This window comes from Coffea arabica, chromosome 4e (genome assembly GCF_036785885.1).
Source record: "Coffea arabica cultivar ET-39 chromosome 4e, Coffea Arabica ET-39 HiFi, whole genome shotgun sequence".
In the NCBI taxonomy this organism is placed as follows: Eukaryota; Viridiplantae; Streptophyta; class Magnoliopsida; order Gentianales; family Rubiaceae; genus Coffea; species Coffea arabica.
In genome coordinates, this window is record NC_092317.1 from 11,214,273 (window position 1) to 11,229,406 (window position 15,134).

Below are 15,134 nucleotides of genomic sequence, written 5' to 3' on the forward strand. Positions count from 1 at the left end.
TTTTATCTATTTTTTTATTTAAAATTCAATTTTAAGTGACTTGGTACACCTAAATTCGATACCAAGTGACGACTCCTTTTTTTCCTAAAAAACCCTTTTTAGACTTTTATTTTGGGCCAAAATCGTCACATTTTTTTAAGCCCCATTTTAGGCCTTTTTTCTTTTGTTTATTCTATAAAATAAAGAACTCATTTATCAAATCAAAAAATTCATTTTTCTAATACCTAAATACATTAGATTTGTTTTATTATTTTTCAAAAAAATGGGGCGTGACAATCTTAAGAACTAAATTAATTGTTGGTTAAACATATTTTGACTCAGAATTGAGTCCAATTTTGTTGATAAGACATTTCATTTGTAGCTGATAGATTTTAAATTTGAGTAATTAAAGGGATAATTTGGGGACAACTATTGATCCTCTTAGGACTGGGGGGGATACGGGGCAGGAGCGGTCATCAGGCCGACCGCTCCTGAACGGTTTCCTCACAAGGCCCAACAAATGGATCATAATAAGCCACGCCAGGAAGGCTTCAGTAGGGCTAGAACGACGCCGTGTTGAGGAGAAACGGGAAAAACAAAAAGAAAAAGAGTTGACGGACCGTTTCATGAAGTGTTGGTCCGTTACCGCCCAAATGAATCCTCCAAATGAAAAGCTAAGTCGCGCTCCCTCCAAAATAATTGCCCATATTCATTAATGCAAAATTCTACAAAACAGAGTAAGAAAGAAAAGCAAAGGCAAAATAACATTGCAGAATTGGAAATTGCCAGGTAGTAAACAAGGGATAGCAAGAAGTAGTAGAAATAGAGTGGCTGCGAAGGAAAATCACGGCGAGAAGAAGCAATAAGTAGTGGCAGAAGGATAGAGTTTGGGATTGGTACTCAAATATCAAAAAGCTTGAGAAGGTGAACCGGAATTGTGGAGTACAAGGTTGGGAGATCCGGAGAAGAGATAAAGCAGAAGAAACACAGGTAAGAAACATCAATGGTATCAGATAAATTGTGGATCGATTTGACTTGTAGTTATCTTTTGCTGTATACATTATTGTGAACAAATGGGCTGATTATACTTGCTGCAGTTTTGGTTGAAGTAATTGTTTAATACAGTGAAAAATGGATAATACACTGGAACCTTCGGCTGCACATAATAGATATTATAATTACCAACACGGGGAAAGAAAGGTACTGAGAATTTTGCATATCAAGTGCTTGCAAAATTGCGTGCATGGGTTGGGGATTGTTATGGTTATTATGCATGAGGTTGGTGTAGGTTTTGTTACATAACAGTGGTTGAGTGGAGATTAAACATGATATGGGCTTCTAAGATGGTACATACTGTTGATAGAGACATACAAAGTGAAGTGAAATGGTTACAAGATATTTCATTTAAGGGCGTCGTAGGAGAGAAGATTATAATGTGCTAAGTAGGAGAGAATATTATAATTTGACAGTAGCAGGTAGAAAGTATGCCAAATTGCACAATTTGGTATACTCAATGTGGAAACAAGTTTATAAGTCTTGATAAATATTGTGTTTGCACATCATATTGGACAAATTATTTATGCAATGAGTTACTAGTGACACCTTTAGAATGGTGTGTAAAATTGCCCCAACAAATGAGGAAATTGCAAGAATGTGATTGTCACTCCACTGGAATTGTATACTAGCACAGTGCTTGGATAGACAAGTTTATTGCATGGAACTAAATAAGTAGGAGAGTAGGTTATAATTTGACAATGTGTGGCAGAAGAAATAACAAATTGTGAAGTTTGACATACTCAGTGTGGGAAAACGGTTATGAATCTTGTTAGTTATTGTGGATGCACATCATGTTGGATAATTGTTACACGCAGTGATTCAGTAATGACAGTATTAAAAGTGTTGTGTAAAATTGGCTGAACATACATTGAAATTGTTCTACGGATTTGTTACTTCATTCGTATTGTTGAATACCGTGATAAATAAAGGAGAAATTGATTGCATCGATCTTGACAGGTAGGAGAATAGATTATGATATGACTAAATTAGACATAATTAACAAGAAACTTTGCACGGTGGCAAACAAATTGTGAAAAGAAGATTACTAATACAGTAATTATTGTGGTTGGACATCATGTTTGATAGTTGCCAATGAAAATTCAATCTTCGCTGTGACCGTTTTATTTATTGCCATAGAACTTACCGTTATAGAACCTATGCCAGTAGTACAAACGTTAAATTAAGAACTGTCATTAAAATGTAGTTTTACTGTATATAGATGTATTGTTTTCCATTCTTGAGAGCAAGTGGCTCATTTATGGATTGGTATGTCGTGATGTAACTGCAGGCTGAGCTAAACGAGCTGTATAACATTGCTGTTAATAACCAATGAAGGATATTAAAGATTGCAGAAATGTTGTGTTCTCATCTGAGAGCAAAAGCTTCCACTTCTGGGCCTGAAACATTGGACAAAGGAAAAAAATCTATACAGGAGGACTATACAATGCACATGAGTCCTGATACCGAAGAAGAGCTAGAATTTCAATCTGCTGAAAAAGGGGGCAACGATGAAGATGATGATGCTGATGAAATTGATGCGAAAGGGTCTGAAGAAGATGAGCATAATGCAGCGCAATATGAAGAAAACGATGCAATTACGAGGACAAATATTGAAACCAGAGAACATCCAGAGCTAAATGAAGATGTAATGGACATGGAGAATCCAATTTATACCTCATCAGTTGTGTCTGATAACATCAGTCAGAGATTGCAATAAGGGGCCACCATGACAACAATTGAGCAAGGAAGCAACAGTGTGTTTGAAGAGTGTTACAAAATAGTTATTGTAGTGTTACAGTGTTTAAAAATTAATGCAAAACTGTTATTGTTACTGTTAGTTACAGTGTGTTTGAAGAGTGTTACAAAATAATTATTGGTAAGTTACAGTGTATTTGAAAACTGTTAAAAAATAGTTAATAGAATGTTAAAGTGTGTTCCAAAATTAATACAGTGGTGTTTGAAGACTGTTAATTACAGTGTGTTTGAAAACTGTTACAAATTGGTTTACAATTTGTTACACAACAATAGATATGAAATCATATGAAATACATGTTCTTCGCTTTTTAGGAGGCCTTGACATTGAGATAAAGCACAAGTCTACACGTGCAACAAAGAAGAGCACCGTTCTGCAGTCAGTCGAGTATATTCTACCAGCACATGTGACAGTAAGCCTGTATGATAAAAATGTAACTGCATTCGAGATTGTAACATCGGAGCCTTGTAACATAATCACCTTGCTACTTCCAAATATTATGTTTATTGAGCTTAACAAGATTGTATGGTGCATGCGCTGCATGTGAGTAAACAGATTCCATTCCTGTGATGTACTAGTTGGTCTCATGTATGTTGGGGTATGATATTTTACCATATTAGAAGGTATTGCGGACTATAAAAGGATCCCATTGCAGGTGTATATCCCTTACACAGACAAGACTCCAGTTTGTTCGTCCCCCTTTCATTTTCGCTCGTATTATTATTCAATTTCACACTTTCAATTTCTCTTCATATTAAAGTGGCAATGGATCTGTGTACTCGATTCATTTTTTGTTATCTTCAACCTCCCTACAACAGGGATTACAGTCTCATCAATACAGTGTTCAGTTTTAAACCAAGTCTTGGGAGCCAATTAAATGCATCCAGGTTTGCTTGATGTTTGGGAAGATCTCGCTATTTTAATGAGATGTTCGAGAAGGTCTCGCTACATGCAATGTTGTAGGGTTCGAAACGATCATCTCTATATTCTCATTAGACACTTAATAAAGTGTCTAAAAAATTTAATGTATCGAGGGGAGGAATTATTGTTGGTGCCAAGGGCAATTGCACAAACAAGAGAAGAGGAAAGGTTCATCGGACGTTAACTAACTATAGTATCACTAGTTGTAACGTCGGGAAATATCATTAGTCACTAGTTTTAACTAGAGAAGACGAAAAGCTGCCGATTGCCAATTCATTAGTTGTAATGAATTGTAACATACACCTAACTCGTTGTAACTCAATCTGTACATCTTGTTATGACAATTTGTTACATTTTAAATATTAGTTACCCCACTTTCAAATTAGTTGTCCCAACGAAATATCATGTTCTTTTGCGAAACTGTTACTTGGCATGTGGTCGTGTGGAACCAATCTGAGACGCCAATTGTAATTTCATTTCCGTACTAAAGTAGTAATATCTATTGAAGTGCCTGTAATACTATCTGTAATACTCATCATTAACACAATTATAAGCCATATGTCTAAGTTTTAACATAGACAAACATGACAAGGTGCCTGTACAAGCACATCAATAAGTTGTAACAGTTTATTAACTTCTTGTAACGTACATATGCGGCATTCCCTGGTAGGGACGACATGGCTGCATTTAGTAAATGTTCGTCCACGAACACCACAAATCTGGTGCTAGACACCTTCATGTTTGAAAAATCTGGTGCTAGACACCGCAAATCTGGTGCTAGACACCTAATGTTTGAAGTAATTTTAGAATTACAATCAACAAGCATAATTCATTGAGAGATTGTACATTAAAACAAGCTTACAATACGGAACTGATCAAAATTGAGCAATATCTTTTCTGGACAAGTACGAACATCAGTAAATGAAGTGAACTTGGGGATGGAGAGCAACAAACTCAATTGTTTGGAATAACCAATTGTTTTGTATTCATAAAAATTGTAGGTACACATCATTCATCAACCTGCAACTGAGGGGAGTTGATGTCAATAGTTAGTCGCAATCCCAAGGTGTTATTTCTTTCCTGAAATACGTAACGATGACAAATCAGTCAATACAGTTAATGATACATACGGTTAATGATATACGCTGTCGAAGTATCCAATTAACAAGACACCATATATATATGGGGTTATGATAAAAGCTTGTCACCTGAGGTGATGGTGAAAATACATGATATGCATCCTTATTACAGTGTGTTGAAATTGTTGCACGCTCCGCCTACGTTGTACAATATAATTATTCAATTGTCAACAACTCATTAGCAATGCCTATATTGCTCAGTTTCAAAGCTAAATTGGACTAGACACTATAAAAAAATGATATTTCAAACAATTAAAATATTTCTGACGGAGTTATGCTTGAAAAATATAAAAAATTTGGGGTGCATCCATTCTATAGGGACACTTCTATGAGGCCCCTGATTAGCCAATCGGTGGACTTTCAGATAATACAAAATAATATATCATTAAAACATTATATGTTAACTACAAAATATGCATGTTTCGACAGCGTTCGGGTGCCCACCATTACAATTAAAGAAAAAGAAGCTCTACAATACGAAAAAAGGATCTTATTTTATTTACTAAATATATGCATACCGTTGGACTTTCCTCGATTTCGGGAGCAATACTGTTTGGAAGGCCATTCACTGACTAACTCATTGAATGCATCTACGAGTTTTGTATGGGCCAAATAATTATATAAAACAGACAAAAAGTGTATATCAGGAGGGATGTCAGCCGTAACAAAATCATCACACAATGTAACATCATCATAACTAATTGTGCTGTAAGAAACATCCAAATAAAAGTTAAAGCCATGCTTATTTTATACTAACCGAAACTGAGTCAGTTGATGAACGCCATCCCATAAACATGTGTTCATCAAATGAAACCGATGTCGGCTCCGATTCTGAGACCTGTATTATTGACACGACAATAATGTTATTTTATAGTGAATGGTACTTATGGATTGTAGATAGGGAATTACGATAACATTGTTGTAGCATAAATGTTTACTATCATAGTTATTGGATCCTTACCGTAGTCTGTGTAGTTCTTGACAATCTAGATTTTCTTTTTAATCTGTCAAATTTATCGACCTAACTTCGCATCACTTTACTTCTCTTCCCACTGGTACGTTTTTTAAATCCTCTTGCGATTATTGCCTCTCCTATTTCATTTACAAATTGAATATTATCATGTTCCTCTACATTCAGATCATCTTCGTCAGCGCTCGTATCCTCTTTGGCATCACATTACCTTCATACTTGCGCTTCACACCTTCCTTGGAGCAACTATATCTCCTAAACGTGGTCACGCCATCTTTGTCTTTATTCAGATAGTCTTTGTGTATACTAAAACTCATTTTAAAGGCATATTTGTTGTAAAACTTGTACGCATCCTCTTCACTGTTAAACTCCATTCTTAATTCAGGGATCCTATCTTCTGTCAATTTGCTGCAATTCATTATTTCTGCTCCTACCAATTATACATCAAACACCATAATTTGTAACACTTCATGAATTGTATGTACATAAACGACAAGATAAATGTATATTACCATTTATAATGTGTTATGAATAACACATTACTTGCATACCAAATCCTATTATTACGCTTATCAATACGATTAATGAATCACATCACCTTACTTTTATTCTAAGATAACGGCATTATTTATGTACTAATAGAACTCCATGTACATTAAGTTATATGGACTGTAATGTATTGGTCACACGATGTAAGTCTATTTTAACTGTATGTATATCCACTCTGCTAATTATATTTAGGTTCTAGATTCTTTAGCTTACTGGATCTTATATTATTCGTTAATGACAAGCGCCTAAGCCAATTGCGCATTTTCTACTATTTCTACATTTTGAGAGTCAAACAAGCATTTTCTACTCATTGTAATATATTTCTTACATTATGTAATTAACTTACAACACCAGGTACACCCTTTTATTATTCACATATATGTCTTTTCATCTGCTTCACCTCAATGAACTCTACGCCTTCATTTTATACACACTGCATGGTCAGGAGAGGAACAAACTAAGATTGCATGATGAGCATAGACCAACTACATATTACTCATTTAACACATTGTATTCAGTAACATTACCTTGGTCTTCACCATACGCTTTATGTTTCACCGAACTCGGAGAGCGCAGTTGCTTCTGCTATTAAGTTGCACGACAAAATCTGGCTTCGTGGGATGATTAATTTTCTCTGTTTGCTTCTACCTTGCCGCCTGCCTTGCACGCATTCAAAATGGATACAACACTCTCATACCCAGCTTCAAAATGCATACAACACTCTCACTGCACTGTTTGCTTTCTTCCTTATGCACTCAACACCATACCCCAATTCTCTCCACCCACTTTTCTGTCAATTGCTACCTTCAGCAGGACGCCTCCTCTCTTCCCTCAGTTTTGTTTTGTGCGGCTCTCCACTTTTTTGTTTGCTTTCTTCCTTATTCACTCAACACCATACCCCAGCTCTCTCCACCCACTTTTCTTTTAATTGCTACCTTCAGTAGGATACCTCATCTCTTCTCTCAGTTTTGTTTTGTGCGGCTGATTCAAATTTTCAACTTGATTTTCAAAATTCAAACTCTTCCGTTTGGTCCGTCATGTTCCCGTTTTGGCTAAACATTTTTTTTTGGAACGCCGTCTTTTTTGGGGCCTGTTGAAGGCTTCCTGACGTGGAACATTTCTCGCCTCACATTTGGGTCTTGTGAGGAGACCGCTCCTGCCCCTAATCCGACTTGGGGGAATAAAAAACATATTTTGACTAAACATACTAGAATAGAGAGCACTTGACCAAAAAAAAAAAGATAAACTATCTAAATGTCTACCGGCATGAAAAAAAATGCGTATACAAGTCACACACCAATGGGTGGATTTTTTTTTTTGTTGGTCTTCTTATGTATTTTCAGAATTTAGTACCATTGGAATATATCCATAGGTAGAGGTGTCAAAATGGGTGACTTGGACGGGTTTGGATTGGATAAAATGGGTAATAGGTATAAGTGAGTCAACCCATTTATACCCATCTAATAGGTATAAGTGAGTCAACCCATTTATACCCATTTGATTAGATGGGTATAAATGGGCAAGTCAAAAAATGAATTGGGTAACTCAATTAACCATTTATAAACCATTTATTTTAATTTTTTGTAAACTCATTTAAATTTATTTTTGCAAACTAAGTTATCAATTTATACCGCTCTTTGTACCCATTATTAATTTTAAACATTTACTTATAATGTTCAATAAGCTTAATTATCAATTTTTTTCCATTTATACTCTATGTCGCAAAATTACATATTATTTAATAATTGAATAATAAGAATAAAAAAAATTTGAACTAAGTACTATAAAAGTTAATATAAAAACTTAATCCAAAAATTTTGAACCCCAAACATTTTTTTCATATATAAATTTAAAATTTCATTTTAGAAAAATAAGAAAAGAGGTTAAAACTTATCATAAATTGGTAATGCTAAAAAATGAGCAAGTTAACAAACTAAGAGAAAATAAAACAAATAAAATAAAATCAACAAATAATAATAATAATGAAACAAAAGTAGTTAATATCATGACAAAATGAAAAATTTGAAAAAAAAATATGGGTGGGGGAAGAGAATTCTAAATGGGTTAATTGGATTTGATGGGTTACTCAGTAATACCCATTTACTGGGTAACCCATTTTTATCCATTTACAAAAATTTAAGATACCTATACCCGTCTATTCCTGGGCGGGTATGGGTAAATTTAGTTAAGTGGGTTGGTTTGCCACTTATATCCATAGGTGTATATTTGATTGTTTAGAATTTTCTCTTCTTCAATCTTATATAAGTTTTTCAACTATGGTAGAAGGATTTCGGTTAGAACAGGTTGCAATGTAATTCTCAAAAACTCACATCATCTAACAGTACTAGCTGGTTTAGCAAGATTCCGTGGGAGACAAATGCAAATTAGATTAATATACTCATCTAATTGGCAACAGAAAACCTAATTCTGTCTTGTTTATCAACTCTACAAACTGATTCTTGACCATTGACTGGAACTTTGGACCTGTACAAAATCATTAGGAAAGAAGAAGTCCAAATCGATGAACCATCAAGAATATAATATGGTAACAAAATGTTGAACTCTACATAGGAACCCTCAATATATAATATGGTAACAGAATGTCTTATAGTTATGTGAGGATGAATCTGTTTTACTGATTCCATTTCCCAAAACAACAATCAAGAATATTCTGCAAAAAAAGCACCAATTGATTGCATGCTCAAAGATTTCATACAAATAGATAATAATCAATCTATGCATATACAAGATACAACCCTTTTTTTTGGATGATAAAACAGAAAAATAGCAGTCAGGTACGTTTGAATAATTAATTAATTCTAGTTCACTTTCATTAATAACACCCGAGAGTTTAATCCATCTGGGCATCTACGACATTTTCTTTAGGCTATATTAAAAAGGAGGCAGCATTTGAAGTCCAATTAGCAGTTAATGTTTGAATAATTTATACCAATTGACTTTCGTCTAATAGTTCCTAGGTTTAGTGTCTCACAGATTACTACTTAAGCCCAAATGATTAGAGTTAATTTTATCAGTCTGATAAGAGGAGGAAGACATCAATTTTTTTTTTTGGTCGATACGATAGATTATTCTACATTAGGAGAGGGGGAGAACCTGAATAGGTCCAAAGGTAACTCGAAGGGAACTGAATCACTACTAGACCGTCTAAATTTTTTAAGCAGAGTCATTTTTTAATGTGAACTCTTGCTTTCCACCCCACTAAACTTTAATGTATTGGTGATGGTCACCAACCCAAAGACTGGTGGTTGGAGGAAGACACCAATGGTTATGCCAAAATCCCCACCACTGCAACCACAATCACGACCGTGACTGCCACCGCCACCCTCACTGGCACCAGGATCAGGAACATCAAATATTCTTGGTCCAAGTAATCCGCTTGGACCATTTGGATTTAAGCTTGAACATGCTTCGGCAGATAAAGTTAGTCGCAGATTTCAGGTGACACCTAAGTGTTGTCAGGTAATTAGTTATTAACTCTAAATAAATTAATTCTAATAATCATCGTTGCCATTAATCATCGAGGTACATGACTTAGTTTTCTTCATTTTTTTTTCCAAATAAATTCATCAAAAAAATGAAAAAGGAAATCATTGTGAAATTAATGATGGTTGATCATTGGATTGAACAGCCAATTGGGACACATCATGGTGGGGTGTCAGCACTCATAGCTGAGGATTTAGGCAGCATGGGAGCCGACTTAGCCTCCGGGAGGCGAAAGGTAACGGGAATAGAAGTCTGCATTAGCCATCTCAAGAGAGCACAAGTTGGTGACATTGTGCAAGCTGAGGCCACTCCTCTCAATCCTGGCACCACCATTCAAGTACGTCGGTTTGTTTGGATAGTAAAAATTTTTTAAAAAAAATTAACTTTTTTGGTTGTATGATAAACACATTTTTTTATTTTTATAATTACCATTTTCATTCATATGCATCAAAAAAATTTTTTAAAAAAAATTCTGGTAAGGAAGAGGCGAGATTTACGAAGTAGAGAGGGGACAGAGGTATTAAAATCCATAACCTTTATGTTATATACATCAAATTTCAAAAAGTACTACAGTACTATTCTAGAAACTTTTTCTAGATAAAAAAAAAAAACTTTGCTCTGAAATGCACTTTTCTGCCTCAAACCAATATTAATTAATATTTAATTGTTGAAAAACTAGTAAAACGTTTAGCTCTTACGATTTGACAAATTAACTGAATATGGGAGCCAATGTCTTAGAATATTCAGGTTTAAAGGACATGAAATTAGTTGTCAATGTGAGAAAAGAAAAGATAAGGAAACATAAGCAATGAGAAAGTTAAATAATATAAAATTTAAAGTAATGAAAATAAAATTTGCACTTCGGTTTTGAGATAAGCAAGAACAGCCTCAAATTACAATTTTCTTTGTTTTGCTTTTCGTCAGCTAAATTTGGCACTGTTTAAAATTTTACTTTTTTCTCCCCATGTATATCAAATTCTCTATAACCTTCCCTTGCTTTCTTTCCATTTCACAATGGAGACAAAGTGGATATACGTGAATCTTAGACATCGACGAGTAGAGGCAATCAATTTAAATCACAAGTATGATACATGGAGGAGATTGCCCGAGGGTGTACAAGAGTTTCCCAATTATATATAAGGTTTTTCTAACGAGTGTTCGTTGAACACTTGTTAACATTAGTGTTGTTAGATTCAGATCGGACCAGCCGGTATGATCGGTCCGACCGTGAATCGATCTTTTTTTTTGAAGCTTTGGTAAAAAATCAATCAAACCATAAAAGATCAGCTAAACCAGTAACCCGATTTGACTGGTTGATCCGATTCTCAAACTTTTCTTTTTTCTTTTCTCCAAATATAATTTGAATTATCTAAATTGTAACACTTTCATTTATTAATAGGAATAAGAAAACATCATCCAATATTAAAATTACTCGCTTTCTTAAATGATCTCTAAATCAAGATGTTTTCATCTCTATGATCTCATTAATTTAGCATCGGTGATTCCAACTTGCATTAATTTGTTTTAATTTAGTTTCTTAAGTAGTTTTGGAAAACGGATATATTTTAACTACGAATTTACATTTTTCTATATAATTATTAAGTGTATATTTGATTGCAAGTATAATATTTTTGGAACATTTTTCATGATTGGCCAAATATAACCAATAACTTATTTGAATATTTCTGAAACTTATAAAAATATAAAATAATTATGATATCATGTTGACATCAGAGGGTTTTTTAGAACGATCCTACCGATCTGACCAGTTGACCCCCGATCTAGTAATTTCGACGGGTTGCTATCCGATCCGAGTTTAACAATATTGGTTAACACACCTAATATTTACCTAATTTATCATGTATATACATATACAAACAATTATAATTATTTTTCCTTACATTTGTATACTTACCCTCCCTTGTGGATACAGGGCAATGATGTCATATAACGTAACATTTTAGTCTTTAAAAGAAAAAAAATTAAGACAAACGAGGACTTTTTAAACCAATTATTCTTTTAAATTTGATTCCTTTTGCTGAAAATCTTTTAGAAGTATTACAAATGAGCAATCCATTATCACTGTTGTTGGTCCTTCGACTTTATTTTGGAAGAGTGTTGTTGCTTAATTTTTATTATTGAGCCAATTTAGTCCCTCCATTTTAGTTTGGCATAATGTCAACCATCAACTTCTATTATTGACTCAATTTGTTCTCCGACTTTTTAAACATGAGTAAGGTCATTAATTCATGTAGGCTAATCCAAGTCTTTAAATAGGCAAAAAAGCAAAAAAAAAAAAAAGAGAGCATAAAAACATGCAAAAAATACAGATCGAGGAAGAGGGAAAATACTTACAATAAAAAAAATAGTCCTTCTCAACCTTTTTCTTTTCTTTTCTTTTTTTTTCCAAATGGTACATTTCATACATCAATCCTATACTATCCCACAGTAGAAAAGGGCCCCAATTAGTCTTGAGAATTCGAAGGAGTCAGATGTATTGTAAGCAATTTAGTTGGGCAAAATTTTTTGCAAGCATTTTTCCCTTCTTAATCTGAATGTATGTGAATTTTTATCTATCTTTTTATATGCAATGAATTAACAGACCAAATTGACAAAAAATAAGGGCTATAATTGTCCCAATTTTAAGTGGACAGACGAAATTGATCGTATAACCATATTCAAGGGATGACATTATCCTTAATTAAAGTAGTTTACTACAAAAACAAAAAAAAAAAACAAAAAAGGTTGAACGACCGTTTGGATCGTTTGCCCTTACTCATTTCATGCTTTGAGCAAACTCACATTCTATGAATCCTTATATGCGCAAATAACTTAACAAGCTGTACAAGTTTTGGTAAGGTGATGGTTCTCCAATAACATGGAATTTGCTTCTTTTATACTTCCAGGAAGGCAATTAGCATAATTCCACTTTATTTCACTAAGAATAGCCAGAAATACATCCTAGTTGCAATCACATATCTATTCTCATCAATTATACTTTGGGTCAATCAAGCTTATGGAAAGATTGTATGAATTGGTTAATTCCTTGGCAGGTATGGGAAGTGCGGTTCTGGAAGATTGACTCCACAAGTTCTGGGAACAAATCTTTATAAGCATCATCAAGTGTTACAGTTCTATGCAATATGTCAGGAAATGCCAAAGATGGTCAGAACAATGTAAAGCAGGCAAAGCTATAAGGCTTTTTTTTTTTTTTTTTGGTTATAGTTCCCTTTTATCAACAACCCATGCAGAAGAATTTCAGTTTTAATGCTTATCCCTTTCTTGTCTTTTTTTTTTTTTTTTAGCTTTGTTATGAAGAATTTTTTTCTTTTGCCTATTTAATAATGTCTTTCTGTTTCATTCTTCCTGTTTTGGATTGTGAACATAATTTTCGAATAGTAATTGGTCAATTAGACCAGTTTTCCACTTGTCGGATTTACTGCAGGTAAAACAACAAAGGAACTACTTGAAAATCCTTCCAATATATGACACTCGATATTTAAACAAATATAACATAGAAGAGAAAACATATAATTTTAGCCCATGTTCTTAGTTGCATGGATCAAATTGGTAGCCAAAGTTGCCGTGAAAACAGAGTTAGCTCTTTCAACAATTAATATAGACCAACTTAGTACTCCCTCCATCCCACAAAATTTATCATTTTTGGTAAGACGTGCAATTTATGTATAGTGATCTTAGTAGGAAAAAGAATTTTTTACTTTCCTTTTATATCCTTTGTGGTGGACCATCTTTTATTTGATATATTGATAATTGTGAAGAATAAGTGGCGGGCCATATAAAAGGTAAAAATAAAAATTTCATTGAAAAAAGTATGTTGGTTTCTCTAAGATGACAATTAATTTGGAACAATAAATAGTGACAAACATGACAAATTTTATGAGATAGAGGGAGTAGTATATATTTTGGAATTCAATTTGGATAGAAAAAGAATACCACTTGCACCATGGTTGTAATGCCTACTTAGTACTAACCTCCTTGCGCTATGGATTAAAAGATAAACTAAAGGTAAATCAAAGGGTTTATCTTTTTCCCTTTTTGCCCTTCCACTTCCCCCGCATGTTTCCCACCCCCAATTGGCAGGCACAGAATTCAAATCTTAAATTTGACAGTAGGAAAACTCTAATAACCCTTCCCTAACTACTGATAAGGGGTAAAATAAATGAATTTTTGTGAAATCACAATATAGAAAGGGTAAAGCAAAATATTTCTAATGATCAAGATTAAAAATTTTTTCTCCCTGAAATCAATTCAACAACGCCGAAAAATCACATTTATGTTTTCAGTACTATTTTACTGGTTTTCAAGATGCATTACAACATTAATTTGGCACCCATAAACTCAAAATTATGTTTTTCTATTGAGCTTAAGTTTTAATTCCAAAGCACAAGGGAATAAAATGTAGGTTATAAAACCATAAGTGATTTATAATTACGACGCCTAAACCAGAAGGAAATTATTGGTGATTTATCCTGAACTACTGGAAGGCTTTTGTTTTTTTTGGAAGAAGGTAATCCTAGCACTTTTTCCCATTGACATACATTATCTTTCTGAATGTTCGTGGGAATGATACAACAATTTGCCCCTAATTTTCCAAGAATTTTTTCTGGTTGATATGTCTAGTCAACATTCATTAGCACGCTTAAATTATACTCAACCTATCATGTGAATATATATATATATATACTAACAATTATTTTTTTATCTTATATTTATACAGTTTCGCCATTTAATTTAATTTTATTTTATTTTTAAAAATCAACTCCTTAATACTATCTTAACGAGTATTACTCAGTGAATACTCGTCAGACAGACCCATTTTCAATAACATGTACTGCAATCCAAATATTCTCACTCCCAATGCCTGCATAAAATGCAAAAGTTTCTTGAGATTCTCATAGACAAGGAACTAGGATCCAGGAATATATATTTCTCCAACTGATCTTCGAAATAAAGTAACTCTAGGATAGTAGTTAGATCTATACAGGCTATGACGCTTACGAATTACGATGATCGAATTCCTCTTCAAAAACTTTGACAAACCAACTGGGCCACCAATAAACTAATGAATTTGGTAAAATAATCTCTTTTTTTTTATTGCTTCAATTTAAATGCTGAAATATATTCATCACATTTATGCTTTGGTCAACACCATTTGATATTTTAGATTCACGCCCTCTGGTCGTCCATATTAGTAAATAAATTCAGCTGTTCCTTAAATACATTTTGGTTAAACGTAAATTGC

At 33.7% G+C, this 15,134-nt stretch overlaps 1 pseudogene; it reads left to right on the plus strand.

Moving 5' to 3' along the window:
* The first annotated feature begins 8,538 nt into the window (after positions 1-8,538).
* Positions 8,539-13,068, plus strand: LOC113740746 (1,4-dihydroxy-2-naphthoyl-CoA thioesterase 1-like; annotated as a pseudogene).
* The last annotated feature ends 2,066 nt before the right edge of the window (positions 13,069-15,134 follow it).